Here is a 22,568-nt window from a genome sequence, read left to right as displayed (position 1 = left end):
GCACCTGCACCTCCCCTGATCTCATTGATTGCCTTGTCTGAGCATGAGGGCATACACTACTAACCAACAGGATGAACATTTTAAAGTCATCTCCAAGCTACAGTATATGAAACCAAACCAGCAAAAGAAACAGAAGTCTTACAGCCTTCTTCTCTGTCTAAAATACTAGAGTCTACCTTTTTTTTATCACCTAGCTTCAAAGTGATTCTAGAAATAATAGAATATGAGTGCTTAACCTTCACAGGACACTTTCAAGCTGCAAGAATAAAGTAAGAAGCAATAAATGTGTGCTGACCTCATTTGTCCCAGTTCTAAGACAGCAAGCAATAGGTTCATAAAGCCTGAAAAACAATCTCCCATGCTTTGCATTCCAGCCTCTAGGTTTTGGTCTTCAAACTCAACTGTTGCAGTTTCCATGAAGAGCGTGTGTAACATGTTATCTAATTGTCCTCTGTAAATGTGGCATGCACTAACAACACCTACCCCTCACAAAGAAGTATGTATTGTCTATTTTCCATCTTCTTCATAATCCACTGTTGGGACATGTTTCCACCTTTCCCACTGCCTCCCATTTCATAGGATGAGTATCCTAGATGAAGCTCTTCCTCTGTCTGGATTTCTTAATGGCTAAGCAGAACAAGCATTTACTAGAATATAAAAGATCTTTTGTCTTGCTGGCAAACTCTTTGCTTGTCATTTTGTTACAGGTGAATCATTCAGAGAAGAATCCAAAACCCTGTGCTCCATCTGTTTTAGTATTCAATTTGTAATGGTGATGTAATAGCAGCTTTTGTAAGAGCTGAGGTATTCTTGGCCAAAATTCCCATCCTTCCATTATCTGCTGTGAGCCATCTGGTTGCTGTCCTTCAGAGGGGAGAATCTTCTGCAGCTGTTTTGAGTCTGATTTCCCAAAGAAATGAGCTGATACAGTAATATAATTGCACTGATATTCTCTTAGCATTGTGAAAGGAGAGATCCCAAGGATTACTGTATTTCATAAAATCATAGAATCATTAGTGTTGGAAAAGACCTTTAAAAGTGAGTCCAACTGTTTGCCCAGCATTTCTATCTGCTCCCTGGTGATTAGCAGGTTTATTTGAGAAGTGGGAACCAGGTTAATGTCCCCATGAGGAAAGTGCAGGCAGTTATACAATCTCTTTGACTAAGGGATCATCTTGCATGCAGCTCTGCCATAGTAACTGAGGTATGCTAGCTGTTATGACAAGGCAGCTGCAAGGAGCTGTAATTATTGTGTATGAAGGAAGAGATATGAGGGAAAGACATCTCCATAATAAACCAGGCTTTGTAGTTCTATTCCTTTTCACTTGTTTGTTAAAAGTCTTAGAGAAAAAATTTATTCACATATAAATTCTAGGGGCCTCCCTGCTGCTTTAAAGCATTTTCAGTGATCAGTAGAGCACATCAATGCAACCTTTTGAGTATGGACCTGAAAGTAAGGTATGGCTTTCATTCACTGCTACTGATGGTCACTAAAAGGTCATTTGGTGCCTCCTCAATATTTAGGCATACCTCCTCTTTAGGCAGGGAGACATTGGTGGTGTACAAAGAACTAATGACCCTGAACACAGCACATGGACACAGAGAAACCCTACAAGCAGCAACTGCAGGGACATCAAGGCCCATTTCTCCCACTGTTGGTAGCCACTTCATGTAACCCCCTCAAATAATTTGAAGATCCTTTCTTAGATCTGTATGTGTACTTCAGCAACAAGATTCTTCTTACATACCTTCTAGATGTATTCCTTCTTACTTATGGATCTGCCTTTTTATCAGCAAGTTCTGCACTGCAATCTTTTGAGATACCAGGATGGGCTTGTCAAACTAGATTTCTGCTCTAGTGTTGGGATTTTTGCCTTTGGAAATTGCCAGTAGCTGGTACTTCCAAATAGTTAAACACCCTCTTCACATGCTTTGAAAGAGATAGTTCAGAAATGAAAGAAATTCTGACAAAAGAAACTTGACATCAGAATACCTGTGACTAATAGCAGCAAAGAGGATTACACCAGGATGCTGGAAAAATGGTACATCCCAAGTGGGAATGGAGTGGTCTTCTAGTCTGACACAAGTGAAATCCTAATGAGAGAACATGTAAAAAAGGAAAAGTGGTATTTTTCTTGGATATTGAACTACAGATTGCTGGGAAGATGTATGAGATGCGAAAGATGTGCATGCATATTTAAATAATTTGCCTGAAAGATGGTTACACACGGAAATTTTGCTTCAAGTTAAAGCTTGATGTAATTTGTTTCTTCCTCCTTGTTGCAGAAGTCTGATTAATTAGCTATTTTCTATTTGAAGTTTCAGAGAGGGGAAGAAGAAGTGGAAAATAAAGAACAATGGAAATAAGCACTAGTGCTCCGTGCTGAGGTCAATAATGTGATACTGCTTGATACATAATCTTTAGTTAACCATAAAAAATAAGACTGTACTGTTGTGAGATGATGGAAATGGTGAGAACAATTCCTTGCTGACCCTTGTAATCAGTTTATGCACTGAAGCGTGAGTTTTGATTTCTTCCTTTTGACTGAAGAATCGTTTTTTTCTCTTTAAAAAAATGTAGCCATATAAATACTACCTTCAGTTTCTCCCTTTTTTTCCCCAGCCTTTTTCTGAAGCTTTTCAGCTTCTCTTTTAAATTTGAGGGAAGCATGAAGACATAGATTGATCCATTTTTATTTCATCAACTTCATCATAGCCAAAAGCCAGGTACAGTGCCCAGTGAAAATTGATGGGATATTATATATTATATTCTGTCTTCTCTCAAGTCATATAACCTACATTTTTAAAATCTCTTGCAAAATTAATCAGTCCACACTGAATTTTCCCTCAGGTATTTCAGAAACCAGCTAAAGCAATAGACAAAATTAGTGAATACCTTCATGTGATTACAGAAGATAGGTGAGTTCCTAGGGGACTGGCAGAGAAAAACTATTATACTATATTTAAGGAGAAGGGAGCAGTGGGGAAGAGGAACCAGTGAATTAGTGAATTACAGACTCTTCATTATAACTTTAGTATGTGGATAGTTACTGGAACCAACAACCAAATTTTCAGCATCTGGAGGATAATAAGGTGCTAGGGATTTGCAAACATGTATTAATGTGTGAAGAACAAGTTGACCACAAAACCAGACTGATTTTCCTCTCTGGTTAAGATAACTGGCCTAGCCTATGTGAAAGGAGAGAAATGCAGTACAACTTGACCTTTGTGAAATGTCTCACACAACTCCACAATTCATTGTCAAAGGCAGCATAGGGCAAAAAGACCCAGGTGAAATGACAGTGACAGACCGGAAAACAACCTGAAGAACCACTGTCAGTAGCTCAGTGTTAAACTGGGAGTCAGCATCGAGTGGTCCTGCAGGGTTTTGCTTCATGACCAGAACACTGAATAGTTGTGCTAAAAGTTACAAAGTGTGAGAAGGACATCAGGCTGGGAGATTTTGAAAGCACTTGGGAATATGGGGGTAGAATTCAAAATGATCTTGGCAAACTGGAGAAATGTTTGGAAATCAATACCAGAAAATTCAATAAGGACAAGTGAAAAACACAAGCCTTGGAAGAGCAAAATCAAATGCTCAGGTATAGAGAGAGATGAGTAACAGCCTATGGGTCAGCATTGTAGGAAAGGAGATGACCACAAAATGAATAGGAGCCAACACTATTGCAAGGGTCGTTCCAAAGGAGGAAAATGCCACTCTGTGCTGTGTCCACAGGATGCTGGGCAAGCTTCTTGTGTCGTGTCTGTGGAGCATTTTTACTGGCAACCTCAACATAAAAAAGGCAGCACCTCACAGCTGAAAATGAGACATGGACAGACTCCCAAACTGCTGCCAGGAAAACAGCAAGAAACTTTAGCAGAGGTCTGAAAAAACAGGACTGGTGAAAAGGTTAAAATCTGTATTTTCTGAGTCAGGAAAAACAAGATTTGGGTGAGGGCATAAAACCAGATTAAAAAAAAGTATAATGCATACTAACAGGTATAACAAGAAGAATACTGATATACATCTTAGTTTCCAGGACAGGTGAAGGTGAAATAAGCCTATTTTGAAGCAAGAGGAATTTAGGTTACAAGTACACTAAACCTCTAAGAATAAGTCAGGTGGAAATTGGAACAAGTGACTGATAGAAATTGTGTAATCTCATTTTTTTGTTTAGCTTTTAAGAAAAGGCTTGAGAATAATCTTGGAAGTTGTTCAGGTGATCTTTGATTTTGCATCAAAAACAAAAGACAGAAGTAATTTAGAAAAGTTTTACATTTCTACAACCCTGAAATGCAATTAAAAATTACATCTTATAATGTAAAATTAAAGGTCTGAAGACTCATTATATCTAGACTAATCTATAATTTCTTTGGATCTTTCCACCTCATTGTCTCCTCCTCTGTTAGGCTGAATCCACATGTTCCAATCGTGTTTACTGCGTGAGTACTCAAATAAACCAGCTGGTTGTACTGTGTGGTAGGGAGAAACCTTATCAGGCATGGATAGTATTGTTAGGCATATGTGTACATACCAATGAATCCTGGAAGGATCAGTGTTTCTCATGATAATTAGGAAAAAAGATGAAGAAAAAAGCCCTCATGCTTTTCTTAATCATCACAAGAAATGGGTCTTTCCAGGGAAGAGATGATCAGAAGGTGTTTGTTCAGGATTGCCATACTGTGGGGCTAATGGGGAATAAAGCATTCACTCCAGCTCTACTTTGTTTGCTCTGGAGGGTCCCCACTTCTGTAACAGCAGTAATTTCATGACAGGTAAAACATATCCAGAGCTTTGTATGCCTAAATGGTGTTTCTTTTAAAAGAGACTATCCTGTCAAGCAGGAGGTTGTACCCTCGATCCCAATATAAGAACTTTTGTGTTGCAAGCTACTCTGTAATCTCCCTAACCACACTGAAGAGCTTCCTTACTTCATAAAATGACCATCAAAAGATGTTCTATTGATTCAGAAGGAGCCTCTGATTCTGCATGTGCTAATTGATACTTTATTAAAGTCTAAGTTAGCATACAAAAGTGCTAACTAGGCCAAACTCCCTGCAGCTTTGTAAAAGACCATTATTCCCCATTGCCTTTTAAATCCCTATAAGAGAAGAGAAGGACTATCTACTCATTTTTTCTCATTGATTCCCACCTCTGAGGATAGGTTCACATCCATATATCCAAGCAAAAATAATTAAGTGACCCCTCCTATTAAGTACAAGGTATTTTCAATAAAACAAAGTTTGAATGCCAGTGACTCCATCCTAGCTTGCTGTACAGCATCACGGGGCACAGCAAGAAATGCTTCTTTGCATTAGGCAGTTAACACAGAAAAGAGACCCTAGGTATCTCTGCCTTTTAAAAATTCATTGACACTTTCTGTAAGAGTACAAGTGTTCTTTTTTATATCTTTTAAACTCCCTTTTTTGTTTATATAAATCCACCTAAAGCTGGCATTGATTGTCTTACTTTTGGCCTATGTCTAACAGTGATGCTCTTTACATTACTGCATTTGATCTTGGACTTGCCATGCTTCAATGTGAAGGGTTTCAATATGCATAAGAACCAAATTCCCCTCCCCAACCAATTTTTTTCCCCAAAAAAGCTTCTGTCCAAGTCTCTAGATTTCTACAGACTTTGCTCAGGGTAAATCTTGCTTGGCTCATTTGCACCTCCCAGGGTACTTCAGTAAGAATATTCAGGTGAGCAGAGCCATGAAGATATGACCTACAGTTCTGCAGATGCATTTAAAAGGCATAAAAGAATTTCAAAACCTACCTATATACTTTGTAGGTCCACCTGTAGGTTTGGTATTGAAATGGCAGAGTTAAATGCCTATATTGTATCTTTAGCCTATTAATTGTCTCATTATCAACAATGAATAACAGCAGGCACAAAATATGTCTCAAGAAACTAAAATTTTATTCAGATACTATTTATACTACCATGACATTCCTGGGGATGGATGTGCAATATAAATTCATAGTATTGCCTGTCAAAAATCTATCACCTCTTCTCCAGTCCCTGGAATATCTTTCCTTCAAGAAATATTTTTCTTGCCAATCACATGATAATAAGCAAAATGTAGCCTAAATGAAATTTTCTACTTTTTAGTGCCAGAATGATCTCCAATTCCATAATATAAGGGGACGGGGTTTCTAAATATTTCACTCAAGTAAAATTAAATATCATAATATAATGTTATATAATATACTATAAAGGGATATAACATAATTTAATACAATATGATGCATGTGGAAAGCATAGTGTCCATTTTACCTAGGAGATAAGGTGTGCTTATGAAAATGCATCACCTGATAATACCAGGAAGAGCAAACCAAAGATGCATGCAGCTCACGTCCCAGCTCTAAGGCAGGGGGTTATAAGACACCTTTAAATCCACAGTTTTTGATGCACTGAAGAAATGATCAGATTTGATTAAGTCAGTTGCTGATAATTTCTAGTTAAATATTGAAGGTAGAGTAATAAACCAGTGAATGTGATTGACTTGGGAAGCCTCAGCAAACATCTGCATTTTTAGAGGATTTAAATAGAGAAGTGGTATCTTGCAAAACTGATATAGGGAGGGCATTGCAGTCTGCTGGAGTGACACAGACACCTGGAGGACCGGGGTTGCCCTGGTTCTGCACACAGGCAGTCTCAAGCACCACCAGCAATTACTTGCTGAGCTGTGGTTTGTCCGCTGCACCCACTCTGCCTGCCTGCACTTCCCACCTGCTCCAGCTGGCAGAGACCATGCCTGGGATGCCAGCTTTGAGAAGCACCTACAAATGGCTGTGGGGCCCCGGGGGGTGCCTGGCTTGCATCCTCTCCACCATTCTGAAATGGAGATGAAAGACCCATAGTGCCTGTCCTGGACGGAAGCTCTGCAGCGTTTGTACAGTAAAAATCAGGCAGAGGAAAGTCTCTGCCCCATGGACTGCAGAATCTGTGCCTGCTCTGCTTTCAGAGACCCCCTGATAGAGCGCCACTCCACTGTGTGAGGAGTGTAGCTGGCTGGGGAGCTGGAGGGGATGGCTCCAGTAGAGCAGCAAGATAATCATTGCCTCTCATGCAGTGTCAGAGGCAGGAGGAGGAAAGTGAGGATTTCCCCATGCATGAGGACCACACTGCTTTGCTTGCAGAGAATTTTCACAGGCAGCCTGTCTTTGCAGCCTTTAAAAAAAAATAAATGCAGGAGTTTATTCTTTAATGATAATGCCCACAAAACATCAACTTCAGAGTGGACTCTGTAGCAGTAGTTCCTGGTCATTTTGCTATGAAGAAAAACTGAATAAACTAGTAAAATGTGAACAATGTTACTTGGGAAAAAATATGTCAAGGACAATAAAACTTTTGATTTCTGGTTTAATATTCATTCAGTATTTCAAGAAAAAAACATAGCGTCTGTCCAACATTATTAATTAGCATGAACTTCATTCACTGTAGCTCTTCTTTCTCTTCAAAGAAACACATATATTGTTATATATCCCCTATTTTGTTTTCCCACAAGGCCCATTTCAAAACAGCTTGTGTTGTTTCTGATGCAATACTATATCAATCTGATTATATTGTACATAATAAGATATGCCCTCAGATAGAGCACTGCATGGATTTTTATTTAGAAGGACGCCTTTGATGTTATGTGAACTAGGAAATTTTAAAATTCTACTGAAATAAAAATGAAATTCTGTGTCACTGTAATCAATCTTAATCCACCACAGAAGTCTGGGCTCTGTGTAAGTGCCAGTCTAATCTACTTCCAAATATAAGCTTCCATCTAGACACTCAAGACATGCAGATTAGCTGTTTGAACAGGAATTTTCTGAATGCACAAATAAAAATGTATGTGCCTAATGCCTATTTTACAAAACATCTTTTCAATTAGAAAAGTTCTGCAACCAGTTTAAGAATAATTTGTCCATGTCACTGTCACTTTCCAGTAATGCCTAGGTCTAAACTTCCAGTCTCCTTGAACAGACTACAAGGAGCAAATAATAGAATTATTCTGAGCCTCTTATATGGATACCAGTGAATGCAAAAAACAGCTACCAAATAATTCTGAAGCACTGCCTCAGACAGCTTGTCCACATATTAGAGAACATAGCATATGAATTGTTTCTTATCAACACAAAAATACAATGCTTTTAAAATCTTTCCTGGTTTTGAGCAATCCACTGCATACAATAGGAAGCAATAGAGAAATTGTACTTTCTGCCACTGAGAAAAATAAATAGTAATATTACAACGTACCTTTCACTATGTTTGCATTTCTCTGTTCTTTCATTTGCTGCGGCAGCTCAGTTTACACACTGCATTTCTCTTGTGCTCTTCTGGGCAATGTGTACAACAGGTTGCCTCAGCAGCTCTGCCCTCTTTTCGACATAACCCACTCCAAAGAACAAGTCTGGTTTGTACTACAGCATGCAGCAACTTTCAGAAAGAAGAAAAGACATCATCACAAACCAATCAGACACTCTTTTTCTGATGATCTCGCCTCTTTCTCAACTGATGCACCAGTGTGTGAATGGAACCAGTAGTCCAGGAGGTGAGGTATACAGGCACCATTCACTCGAAAGGATGCTGGGAGAACATAAGCTGCATGAGAGGACAGTGGAAACAATAGCAAACTCATGTTGAGGTGGCTGGGAATGAATAATGCATGTGTTGGGGAAACAGTCGCCCCGTTCTGGTGTAGAGGGCGTGGAAAGAGTGGGTGTGCGAGGTACTTCCCTGATCATGTTGGCATTTCTAATTAAAATCATAATCTGCTTGGACCCAGAAGACACTGTATGATGAGAAAACAATGCACAAACTTCCAAGGGGGGACAAATTCTTACTACATGGACCCACAGAAGAAGTAGCTCAGATGCAAACGCAGTATTTTATGTAGGCAAGCAGGCACTCACAAGTGAAACCAAAGGACCAAGAGAAATCCTAGCAGGTGATGTGTTTTGATCTGGTATTGCTTAGATACACCGTAAATGAATGCTTCATCTTAGAAGAACTACCCTTTCAAATTGTTGTTAATTAAGTAATAATCCCTGAGAAATGTGTTGTTACCAACAGTTAGGAGCAACTTTATTATGCTTTCCCCAGGCTATTAATGCTCAAACACAATGGCCACTAATTGCAGTAAGAACTAATTTCCCAGCAATTACACATGCACTTTCCAAGTATCTGGTGGCACAGTTCTTGCTTTTAAACTTTGTTTATTCAACTTATCTAACTAGAGCATTGGTCAGTCATAAAAATTCTCTAATCGTCCTGCACAGAAATTACCATTAACAAAAAGAAAGCTGATGTTTGCTACCTTGGTACATTATTAATTTTTTGTCGCAGACAACAACAGCAAAGGTTATAATCCCTATAAACAATGCATCAGCTCTAAGTTCAGCAAAGCTAGCAAAAGCATTTTCAATCAGTGCAGTGAGCTTTGGATAGGTCTCGACAGTTTCTTTAAAACCAAGCAGGGGGTCTGCTGTTTTCTAAATTTACATTACAGCTTTTCTTCTGCAATATGTTATTAATGCAATAAGAAATCGTTTTGGGGATGCCAATGACCAAACTTTGACATTTCATCCTGTCAGCTGTTTTCAGTGTAGACAAATTAGGTGGCCATAAGAATTATTATTATTATTATTATTATTATTATTATTATTATTGAGCATTGTTAAAGGGATAAATTGAGAAAATTAATCCAGAGGCATGGGGAAAAAAATCTACCTGGAATTTAAAGTGATTTTCTCCACAAACACTTTTCCCCTTGGCTCAGGAGCAGAGTATAAGGAAAAAGCCTTAAAGAATAGCTGCCATTGTCATTACATTTTAAAAGCATTCACATGACAATTTAAAAAGAACTGCCATTTCAGCTATTTCTTAAATAACCTCTTTCTTCCTCCATAATCATGGAATATATTTCTTTCACCTTTTGACTAGCACTTTGGTTTTTTTTAATAAACTTACACACTCATTTTGCAGGAAATTATATTTTAAAATGCTTCTCAGAGGTGTTTTATCATAACACATTCATTTGGGTTGAATTAATGTTGAATCCTGATTTTCAGAAATTGAGAGAGAGGAAGAGAAAGAGAAAAGAAAAAAAGCTGAGCTTCCACCCCAGCTCCAAAACACACTTATCTTCAATTCACATTTCTAAATCAATCTCAGCATGACCTTTATCTGTAATAACAGAATTATTCTGATACTTCTGAAACACAGACAGCAGCAATGTAGTTATCTGCTGGACTAGCCAGTCCAGTTTTTTCCCTCACTCTCTTCTCCAGTGCACAGTTTGTTTTCGAGCCTTCAATGCCACAGTGTCAGTCCTCGCCTCACAGTTTTTATTCCTTTTTCTTTTTTTTAGGTCCTTGTCTCTCTCTTTTCCCCATTATGATGCGGATGGGCTGGTACCTCAGCCAATATGTCTATACATGCCTGAATAGACTTGCAGAAAAGCAGGGTCTCCTTTTGTCTGGGCCCGTGAGGCTGTATGTCATTCCGCACCGACAGGCAAGGGCTCCTCTCTCTGTGGGAGATTTCCAATAATTGCCAGAACAAATTAAACTGGGGCTTATCTGCTCCTCTCCCTTTTCAGCTTGAAAATGGAGGAACAAGACCAATTTTAGCTGGTGACAATGTGGCACAGAAATAGATTGGATACAGCTTATGTGAAGACATGCTGTAGGATAGCAGGGGCAGGACACTGCTTGGAGGAGTGAGGCGATGTTGTGCTACATGGACTCGGTGGATGCTTCTGATCTGACAAACAGGAAATGAGTTGGAAGGTCAAGAGTAGACTGTCTAGTTACCATCGTCACAAGTGAAGGACTATTTCTGATAATAAATTTAGATGTGGCACTCAGGGACATGGTTTGGCAGTGGACTTGGCCTGGAGGTTAATGGTTAGACTTGATGATCTTAGAGGTCTTTTCCAACATAACCATTCTGTTTCTATACTGGGAGTGGACTGGGCAGCCCAGAAATACAGTACAGGCTGAAGATATGTAGGCATGTTTTGAAAAATAAAAATGAAATAAATTCAATAAATTCTGGATATTTCCCCACACAAACACAGCTCCTTCCCTGCCTTTGTCCCCCACAACTTACATCTTGTGTCTTAATCTACATGAAAGCATCACAAAGAACAGCCTTAACCTGTGACAGATCAATGGGGAGAGTTCTGCCTTGTCTCTGCAGTGGGTATTTGGAAGTCTTGGGCTGAAAAGACTGTATTAAGAGATAGTAGAGTTATCAGACACAAATTTTCTATAGAAAAGAGCTGTCATCTTCCTTTGCAGATGAAATAAAATGAGCTCAAAGTGCTTTCTCCAGGCAAAGCCAGACTGGAAACCACACAAAGGAATGAATTCTTTGACACTGCCTGACAGATAGAAATCTGAACTATCAGATTTGAAAGGGACCCTTAATTCTTGGGGCTGCTGAATGCCAATGAGAAGTATTCGGATCTTCTCTTGACCAACATGATTACTGCTATCAAATGAGAATATGTCAAACACCTTTCAACACACTGTTGTCAGTCAAGCTCTAAAAAGCCATCATTCACTGTAAACTATCTTCTCAACTAGCACTTTGTCTTGGTCAGACTCCTCCAGCCGCAAAGTCAGTGAGAAATTAAGAGAAAAAAACTCCAGCAGTTCTTAGTACTGTCAGCTCTTCAGGTCTTTTTTCTCAAGCTCTCATGTCCCTGACCCATGTCAGAAAATCAAGCACAAAGTGTGACAGAGTAATTAATGAAGACCAGAGGAGGTAACTTCAGATTGCTAGAACTGGATGGAACATCTCTTAATAAGGCCACTCCTGTGTCCTATCACAGGACACCAGAAAGAAGAGATCACCACGTCCCTCTCCACTTCCCTGTCAGGAGGAAGGTGTAGACAGCAGAGGTCACACCCCAGTCTCCCATCCCCTAAGCTGAACAAACCCATTATCCTCTGCCACTCCTCCTAAGTCAGGCCCTTTACTCCTTTCACCATCTTAGTTGCCCTCCTTTGAACATTTGCTAATACTTTAATATTCTTATATTGTGGAGCCCAAAACTGCACACAGTACCAGAGGTGAAGTCATGCCTACGTTGAGTTGTAGAATATTTTCTAAGTACTTGGGACAAATGTTTGCCTAACATAATAAAGTACTAGGATCTTGCTTTTGTCTTTTATATAGAAGAGTTCATTTTAGCATGGCACACAAAAAGTAAAAATCTAGTAAAAGAAGTGAAAACACTGGGGAAAAACCAGACAGATTGAAGAAAAGTAAAATGCAAAGTCATATTTTCAATTTATAATGTCAATCCCAAAAGTGCCCCTTTGACCTTGATAACTTCAGAAAATTGTGAAACTTAAATAAGCAATTCTGTTTCTTAAACAGCCTCCAACTAAAATAATTAGCTAAAGACATGTCATAATTTTATATAATTTTTAAGTGTCTCTAGAGGAAGTTGTGCAAAATTCAAAATACCTTCATTCTCTATTAGATATGCAAGAAAAAAAATAGCAAAATGTAAGTTTTACTGTGTGATCTTTAGTTCTAAAATCTGTGAACAGTCAGCAAAACTGGAACGGCAAGTCCATTCTGAATTGACTTTTTATGATCATAAACTCAAGAATTCAACTTTTTCAGAAGAATGGACTTCAGAGAGTCTTCAGTATTTTATGCTTCATGCATTCTTATTACCAGTTATCCTTTTTGGTCAGGTCATATATGGGTGAGTCACCATCCAATGGACAAATGCTCACATTCAAAAAGGGTATTTCACAGTGAAGACAGAACTCAGGTTTTCTGTTTTGGACTTGAAACCACAGTTAAGTCAATAAAACTTATACTGCTGCCAAGAAAATATGATCAATTTCAATCATTATTTATTGTCTAGAAACATTTATTACTTAGGAGGAGTCATTAAAGTGTATTCCATGTCTATAATGTGGGGTAGATTGTCATCAGCCTTAATTAGAGCCACACTGGAGAAAACTGAATATAGAATAAAACTGTCCTTTCTTTTTACAAACAGACAAAAGAAAAAATGAAAATAAACTTTTGAAGACAAACATAGAAGACTAATTGCATGTCAGGATGAAGTTATGGATGACCTCTAAAGTGGTTGCCAGTGCAGTCAAGAAGAGACAGCATTCATGGGAGGAATTAGTACCCACCTGCCTGCCCACTGTGACCCCTCTTTGGAGCCTTGGGAATGAGGGCTGACTTTGCTGGTTGTGGCACTGAATCTGCCTGGTCTGATACTTTAAACAGGAACAAATTCAACCACTTCAAAAGGTGCCCTGCCAATCAGCCATGAGACTGGGCAGGGAACAAAACTTTCCCAAACCAATCACAGCAGGACTGGTATCTGCTGGACCTTTTTTGGCTCATTTTAGCTGTTGCTAAAGTCTTAAAAAGCCTTGCTGCAGCCACAGTGAGTGAAAAGCAGCCACACGCAGTTTTGTGTGGGTGGGCACATGGCTGCCTTGCTGCCCCTGTCCTTGGAGGTGGGCAGTCCTACCTCAGGGGTCCCTGGCTGGAGGGTTTTCTCCATTCTAGCAGTCCTGGGACAAGAGGCAGAGTGCCCCTGCAACAAGGCAGCACTTCCAATCATGCCAGAGGAGACAAGTGGGAGAGGAACTGGTGCCTGACTCGCGCCTTTTCCACTTCCCCTTGTTACTGATGGCTCAGATATTTTCTTGTAGTCTTTTCCTCCAAAAATTGGAGACAATAGCTCAAGTAAAGGAGCTTCCATTTGGATTAAAGCAGGGGACCCTGACTGTACAGCAAGCAGCAGCCTTTAGTGCAATAGTGGGTGGTCCTGAAGGGTCAGAGCTCTCCTGCTCTCATGACTGAGCTGCATGTCAGCAGCTCCATGCAACAACTCAGTTTATCAGCAGTTTGAGCTGGTAATTACTGTTGAATATCAGGCCAAAGAGGCTTGGCCTTCCCTTGATAGGACAAGCTAATCCCCTGTCCTGTCTATTGAGGACTGCCTATTCTGCTGTTTGATGTACTGGGGCAGAATGATACCAGGCTGATCTCCACAGCCTGTGCTGCTGGCCTCATGCTTGGAGCTGGAGCACTCTGAGGGCCATTGCAGCTGCTCAAGCTTTTTCTTCATACACTCTTATAAATTTTTTTCCTGGTTCAGCAAACCTCCAGTGCCCAAACAGAAACAGGCCCCTTCCTTGTTTCAACCTGCAGTAGCTTTTGAGCATTCCAGTCACTCTGCATTATGATTCCCCATGTTTTTAAAAGCTGTGGAAGGGCTGGAAAAAGTAGTGAATGGGAGATTCCTCAGGAACATACACTTGCCACAGATACTTCTTGCTAATTCTGCAGATGATGTTCTTTCTTCTGAACAGGACATTAAAATGAGTTCTTGCTTATATGAGGCTATTAAAAGATGCACTAGTCCATTCAACAAGGGCAGTAATGAAGTCTTCTGTCTCCTTTCCAAATTCCAAATCAGTTTAATGACATGTGCAAGGCACTGTGCAAAGCCCCATCAATGGATGCTGGATTTCTGCTAATACCTTCTGTCTAAATAAATTCCCTTTGTTGTTTCATCTGTGTGTGGCAGTCATCTTCAGTGCCTACCCTGGCTATTTGAGGGTGTGCATCCTCTTTCACTGCTGTTCTGCTTTATTTCAAATGTGGTCTGGGGAAAAATGAAATTATTCTTGCCCACTTAAAATCGTGATGAAAGATTTTATAATTTTACGTTAATTATTCATCACTGGTAGTATTACATATACTGATGTTTTCCTCAAATTATAGTGTACCCCCCTGAGCCATAAACATGTTAAAGAGCTGTAGCTCCTTAAACAAATTTGGCACAGAACTCAAATGAATTTCACCAAAGAGGTAGGATCAAAATCAGGTTTTGTGAATAGAGAATCACTTCATCACCTAGGGAAAAGTTTAGGGAAGGAAACAACAAAGAGCTCAGAAATGTGCGTTGTTGATAGCTTACAGTGTGCCATGAAGCCTTTGCATCAGACAGAACACAGTTCAGAGCCACTAAAACTCATCGCCATACGCACAGCAAAGACATTGAGATCTCTGCTGACCACAGGGCTGCCTAACACCATCCTCACAATTACCCTATAGGCTGTCCAGCCTGATTAACTACTGACATCAACAAAAATGATGGCTGGAAATTCCTGCAGCTAAATATATCTTTGCTCTGTAAAGCTGGTTTGGGTCTAAATACAAAGTTGTCTGCACAACTGTGTGTATCAATCAAGTACCAGCAGCAACCCTTAATGGCTCTGTTCAATGTAAACTGTGCACTTAGGAGTGATTGTGGTGTAATTATGGAAAAATACATTAACAAGTAAAGCTTTAAAGCAAAAAAAGCACCCAAAATCAAAGAGTAAGTTGGAAATGATGTTATGAATCTCAGGTAAAGTCAATACAAGCTGCAGTCATTTTACATAGGGACAGCAATAAAAAAGCACTGGTAGTAGGTTGTTATGAATGTTTTGGTGAATGTTCTGCTGTTTTGTTGCTTTTTCTAAGTCCTACCAACAGATGCAATTAAAATAAAACAGGACTAAGTTCTAAAAAGGAATCTTCTGCAGTGGTAATCACAATAGGCTTAATGGCTGCCAGTTCTCTACTTCCAATAGGAGACAGCTAGGAACTTTCCACTCAATACAGTGGTATTAATGCTGGAATTTTCCTTTCCTCTGAAGCCTTATAGAATCCAGGGTCTCAGCGAAACAATGGACTATAGGCGGTGAGCAGTGAGGTGAGAAAGGATGTTGGATGTTGTCCTGTTGCTAGATGGAAATGTCAGTATGTGGGTATACTTTTTAGTTAGCCTACTATCTTCCTATCCAAGAGGGTTCAGCAACTTCCCAAATTTGTGGCAGAAAAGGCAGAGCAGGAAGCTGCTGCTGGTCAGTGGGGAAGTCTTTCCTATGGTGCCTTGCATGAACCCAGGACTTTGCTGGCCTTTCCACTAATGGTGACTGGAAAGCACAATGATTGCTGCAAGCAGGAGGAGAGTGAAAGCAGTTCAAAACCATTCTATGCTTTTTGGCTGTGGCACTGCACTGACATGAGGAAAGTCTGAGGAGCCCATACTCAATTATTTAGATTTGTCTCATCTGTCCAGACTGAAGAATTATGCAGGGTCACAGAACTGTTATCTCATGTCTCTTATGTCAAGAGATGACAGGATTTTTGTTACACAGGAAAATTGTGGATACGTACATCTGACATGATCTGATGCTACACAGCCTGCCTGCACTCTCTAGCAGTACATGAAATATGCAGCCCATGTCAGGCTGCTCAAAAGGCACGTCCCTGGCACTTCTTGTGAGCTGCAGTCTCATCAGGAAATAAGATGCTATAAATCATTAAATCAGCACCAATCAGCCACCTATTGCTGTGCAGAAGAAAGGCTCACTCAACAAACATTCCTAGTAAGAAATAACCACTAACAATGAGCACTGCACTAATTTCTACATTATCTAACACCGGCTATGGTACCAAAAAACTCCTATGTCCACTGCTACTGAAACATTAGAATAATGAACAAGCATTAGAATAACATTCAAAAAGCTGTTTGTAATTCTATGTTTGTATCAATAATTGTGCACCCATTTAAGGACTCTCAGAACTGGCAGCTCCCAGTGACATGAAGCATCCAGAGAGGCATTCACTGACTATGTTTCATGTGAAATGCTAGGGATGTGTCGGGGGATGGGTAGATATAAGTCTAATTGTGTCAGGAACCTACGTCTTAAAAAAGGAACTCACTAGGTCGCGGCAAAATATCTAAATATGGATAACATTGTAAACAGACTAGTGAAGAGATTTTTGATTTTATTTCTAGCACATCAGTCTCATAATACAAAAAGGAGACACGACAGCTCACTGATCCACTCCAAAAAATGTCTCTCCCAGGAGGGCTCATACAGCAATACATAAAATCATCTCAATCTAGAATTCAGCCAATCACACACAGAAAACACATATTGACAAGCATTCTATCCAATCCCACAAAGTATACGTAATCGTAGCTAAAACAAAGACTGGTTCATAAGAGACAATGAACAGAGCTCTATTCATGCTAACCTTCTAAAGATATACATTAAATAACTTTGTTGCCATCCTAAAACCAATTCTACAGAGACTTATTGTTATTTGTCATGTCTACTGCTTGGGAAACTTTTCTGCTTGCATGGGAAACTTTTCTGCTTGCATTTGCAATGCTAACAGAACTTCAGTCTGAGGCCTATACTTTTTTAACCATTTCCTAAAAACCCACTAACCTTATGGATTCCAACAGGGATGGTACAGTGGCAGACAACTTTGTTGTGAAAAACCTAGCACCTTATAGCACTTTACTTTCCAGTTTATGTGATTGGAAAACACAATTTCCCCATAATATAACATGTATTTGCAGGAGTAATTTTCAGCTGAAACAAGCACTTTCCTCCAGGTTTCTCATAATAAGTGAAGTCTGTAAATTTTTTTCTTTTCTTTACTCTTGGCTTTTGGAGAGGTCAAGGACAAGCAAAGGTAAAAGAATTTCAGGTTTCTCAGGCTGTCTTGCAAACACCAGACACAACCTACTCTGGTATGTGCAAGCACAAAGTTGCTGCTCTGAAAAGCTAGCCATATGGAAAATTTCTCTTTGGCCAAAGAAAGAAGGAAGCTCTGCTCATCTTCCACTTCTAGGTCCTCTTCTGCTCCCTCTACCATCTCATTAAGGCAGACTCTTTCATCTCCCTTGAATTCTCAGTCTGAGCAAGATGAGGGGTTTATGCAGCTTTTTTGCATCTTTCTCTGAATACCCAAAACTTTTTCACCTCTTCAGGGCAGACACAAGTGTTCCTTTCCTTTGCCTTTGTTGAGTCTCAGAGTTCACTTGACTTGCAAGGCAATGGGGGCAGTGACCTATTTCTATAAGGCTGGCATGAAAAGTTTGCTAGCACTCATTTTGCTCAAAAGCAACCTCCCTAGGCTCTGCAGATGTTTAAACGGATCAGGGATACCCAGGACTCACTCAGGCAGCAGAAGAACTGCCTCTGATACAGAGCATCTGTATAGCCTGCCACGATTTGAAGCCTCAAAATTCAGCTGCATATCACATTGCTGGGAGTAATATCACTTGTATTGTCTACTTAGAGAATAAAGGATTTTTAGCTGGATTTCCCAAAGAAATGGCTGTATAGTAGTTTCTTTCTGCCTGTCAGTCCTCATCTAATAAAACTGGAATCCATTTAGCCAATTTCAACCCTATTTGACGGAAAAGATGTTATAGTGTATAGGGAAGAGGATTATCTGCGATATACCCAAAGGACTTATTTTTTCACAGAAAATTTTATATATGCATGCATTTAGGTTGAGAGCAAGCTCTTCAAGCATATCTGCTTCTTTAATATGCCACATATACACTGCTTGCATGGTTGTCTAATGGATGTCATCTTTTTAATGTGTATTTACAGACAGTTTAAAATATGCACTGGGATCTTAATTTGGAATGAGAATGATAGTATGCAATTAAAATCTGAAATGAAATACAGCAAGAACATTGTAGGTTATAATTGCAATTATTACCAGTAAAAAGATGACATGCCTGAGATATGGTCTGTCTATCATTTTGTGAGTGAAAGTTCCTCAAGGAAAGAGCTGCTATTTGTTATAGGGTTGTACACTGTCAGTAAGAGTGGTCACCTTGATCCTCTCTACTAACATAATAAAGCTGAGTTGAATTGAGTTGAGTCAAGGGAAGATAAAACCAGGCAGTATCACAGATGACCATGAGTGACACTAGAGTACTTTCCCAAGTTTTAGGAGATGATGCCAGCATCTTTTGCAATCTCTGTGTGGTAAAAGTTAGTGACCTTTTAATGGTGACAGTTATATGAAGTAGTTTGAATAATTACCCCTGAAAAGATCCTTTTATATATCTTTACAGACATCCTGCAATGAGATGCTCTTTTGTGGCATTTTCATTTCCATTCTAAACCATATTAACGATTCACAGAGTTGGAGAATCAGATGGGGAGGAAAAAAATCCAAAACAATTTCCTGCTTTCAGTGCTATTGCTTAGAGGCTCTGCCTCAGAAGCAGCCAAGCACTCTCTGCAGCCATGATGGCTGAGAGCTCCACACCAAGCAGGAAATTTGGGGCACTCTTCCCTCACAGTACTTTCTCCATTATAACTGCTACCAGGCAGATAATGGGGAAAGAGCATTGCTAACAGCTGCAAAGAGCAGTAAACAAAGCTACAAACAAAACTGCTTAGGGAAATTATCATTTGGTGTTGCTGGCTTTAAAACCTGCATCTGCAAGTTTGCAAATAATTGCTTATACTTAATTCAGTATAGAGCATACTGCAACAGAAAAAATGCAGGAGGAAGGAGGTGATGAAAATTGGAGAGAAGGAGACTGTGTAACAAGCAAGAGAAGAGACCTTAAAGTTATAAAGGCATTTAAAACATCAGAGGGTATTTTTTGTTGTTGTTTTTGCTGTTACAATTGTTTTCTTTTTCCTAACAGATATTCAAGGAATTATATACAGACTAAGAAATATCCTGGCCATATAGGAGAGGAATAGAAGCTTAATTTTTTCTCTGCTCTTTTGCAAGAAATCACTGAGGTGATGGACTCAGTTGTATTAATTTCTTCAAACCTTTCTGCATTATTATTAGCCTGCAGGAAAGTTAAGCCTACATAGATCTGAACCTCCTTCACTCAAAAGACAGATCCCAAATCACTGCTCCTTTTCTGTTTTGCATTTTCCGCAAGGTAGACAGAATAAAAAAAATGTTTAGCAAGGGGAAACAGGCTCCACAATACCCACACAGACCTGTACAGGATATGAAATGGACTTTAGAAGCACTTTGTGCCATGTTCTTTTAGCTTGTTGGTGTAGTTTAAAACAAAGGTGATGACAACTGATAACAAATATTCATCTTCTCAGGGAAAAGTACCCTCACATCATTATGAAGCTGATGCTGAAACTTAGTTTTTTGAGATTCAGAGGTGGCATCCTCGGAAGACTTAGTGAGTCTCAATCAACTTTATTTTTCCCTGAGGTTTGTTCATGGTTGCAAACCATCAGTCAGTTCTCTAAGATCTGTTGCAGGTGGAGACAGTTCCACTGTTTTGAGAATCCTGACGTAAAGGGGTGTAGGGCATAAAAATTACAAACCTAAGGAGCATTCAGGCAATCAGCATTTTCCCAAGGGTTTAAATACTCTGTTAAAAAACACCCTGAGTTACAACAGTACTTCAACTTTCCCTATATTTAAATGGGCTAATTCTTGTGAGAAACAAAGAAGTGGGGTAGAAGGAGGGAAGGCAGATTTTTATTCCAAGGTCTAAGCAGCTGTTGTAGAGAACGTGAAAAGCACAGAGCCTGAGACCTCATAAGAAAACAAGCATCCTTAGGTCCTTTTTTGACATTTTTTTCCCCTCAGTGAATATTTTCACAAATTCACTTGATCTACTACCTTCTGTCTTTAATTAAGATGCTGGCAGGTATGTTTTGCTTGAATTCATGCCAGAGGATTTATTCTAATCTCCTCCTTTTATGATATGTTCATCTGGAGGAGCAGAAAAAAAATTACTCACCAGTTCCTGTGAAGGGTACATACATACTCCTTTAATTGTGTTGGAAATCCCTGTGGACCTTGGCAGAAGAGAAACATTTAGAAGATATGACACTTCTAAAATAATCAGTTTTTGCTGTCTGCTGTGGGCTCTGACTTCCTGACTTGCAGTGAGCAGGAGTGAAGTCACTGAATGGTCCCATGGAAGTTTGTGTTGCTGCAATAGCTGGAGCTGAGGGAGATCCCTTTGGAAGGTCTGAGGCAAGAGAGAAGAACCTGTCTCTAAGTCATATATTCATATGTCCACATTCATCAGAAAGTCAGAAGTGGAAAAAAACCATCAGTCTAGACTGTTTCCAACACAGTTACTCAACCAGGGCCAACTTTGCCATTGATGCATATTAAGAAGGTATTTACGAATAGCTCACAGAATAAGGAATCAGCATGAATACATGTATTGCAAACTGGCCACAAGCAGGGAAAAAAATTGCTGCTTGAACAATATCCAGCAAATATGCTATTCAGCTGATCTGCATGGTTTTTGTTTAAAAAAAATCAACAAAACCTCCCCCTCTCTTCCCACTATTCAGATTGCTCTCCAGAAATGGTACAATATGTTCCTGCCATTGTAAGCATCCAGCAGCCCAACCCACGCTGACAGTACAGCTCCGGCACAGCACATCCTACAATGAAGGGCTCCCAGTGTCCATGAACTTACTTTCAATGCTCTCTGTACCTGCTGTTGACAGAAAGGACTCAGAGGAGATGCCCCCTCCCTCTCCCTCACCCACCTTTATTCCCCTCATACCCTGCTCCACAGTGGCCCTTTGATGAGATCACATAGTAGTACTGATTTTTATTTTCACATTTTGACTGCTGCAGCATTTTTCTGTCCCCCTCTCCTTGGCTCCAGCTCTGTGGGGCATTTGTTAGCAGCCTGGTTTACCTTTACTAGCTAAATGGAAGGCAATGATGGTGCACCCAGCTGGCAACGAGCAGAAAGAGCCAGACACAGCCCAGCAGCACCAACATTGTGCTTGAAGCCCCCAGCCTGTCTCAGGACTGAAATTCCTGCCTTTATCAGAAGCTGTGAACGTTTATCTTTAATTAAGTCCAACAAAGATACACTGGGGCTCAGTAGGCTTGTGCTTTTGCTGCTAAGGTAAGAAGATAGGGCATCACTCCATTCTGTTTGCTAAAATGAGGAATCAGCATGAACTGTGTAATTAAGGGCTGAAAGGAGAAAAAAATGAAATTGAATTAAACCTGACAGCGTAATGCAAGGAATCAATAGCTTTATTTGCTGCTTAATGATGATGATACTGTTCTCATTTCATTATGTGTGAGTCACAACCAGCTTTTTGTTGGCTTAATTATATTCTTTAGCAAGTAAACTGAGGCATAAAATTTACAGCAGCAACACCTGTTAAAAAAAGTTTAAGAATGTCATCAGCTGGTCTGGAACAGTAAAATGAATTTGCTTACCAGCACACTCGATTATTAAGATATGACATTATCTTTTTTCCCTTTTTCTCTCTTTTTTTTTTTTTTTTTTTTTTCTTTCCTTTTTTAGCAATAAAGTCTTCTTTTGTCTGACAGGACAGAAAACCCAAACATCCTCTGGCAGTGCATCTTGTGATCTGAGCCCTACAATGACCTGTTTCAGTTTTCACATGTTTGGGATTACAGAGTAAATCCTAGATCACTCTGTCTCTGTGAAGTGACTCCAGCTTTTGGCAATGGTTGAACAACATTGTATTTTTTGCCTTTCCTTTTCACGGCCTCTCTACCAAAAATAGCATGTAAAGAAGCAGAAAGAGGAACAGAAGTGGGTGAGAAAAGAACTCAAAGGAGACAGCTGAGGAAGGAATGACTGTCACAAGACTGAAGGCATTGTAGGTGGTTTTTTAAGCAAAATGGCAATGGGAAACACTCATTCATTTTATTTTGAGGTCTTACAGAGTGCTTCAGCCTCAGAGAAGTTTAGTTA

At 39.6% G+C, this 22,568-nt stretch overlaps 1 protein-coding gene across 1 annotated transcript in view; it reads right to left on the bottom strand.

Annotated features, from left to right (window-relative positions):
- Positions 1–22,568, bottom strand: part of CDH20 (cadherin 20) — a 118,515-nt gene that overhangs the window by 44,948 nt on the left and 50,999 nt on the right. The window lies entirely within an intron of this gene.

The sequence above is a fragment of the Melozone crissalis genome, unplaced genomic scaffold, assembly GCF_028551555.1.
Source record: "Melozone crissalis strain CALT ecotype California unplaced genomic scaffold, PUWL_Pcris_2 ptg000042l_1, whole genome shotgun sequence".
In the NCBI taxonomy this organism is placed as follows: Eukaryota; Metazoa; Chordata; class Aves; order Passeriformes; family Passerellidae; genus Melozone; species Melozone crissalis.
Note: the sequence above shows the minus strand (reverse complement) of the source record. Positions and strands in the feature narration are given on the sequence as shown.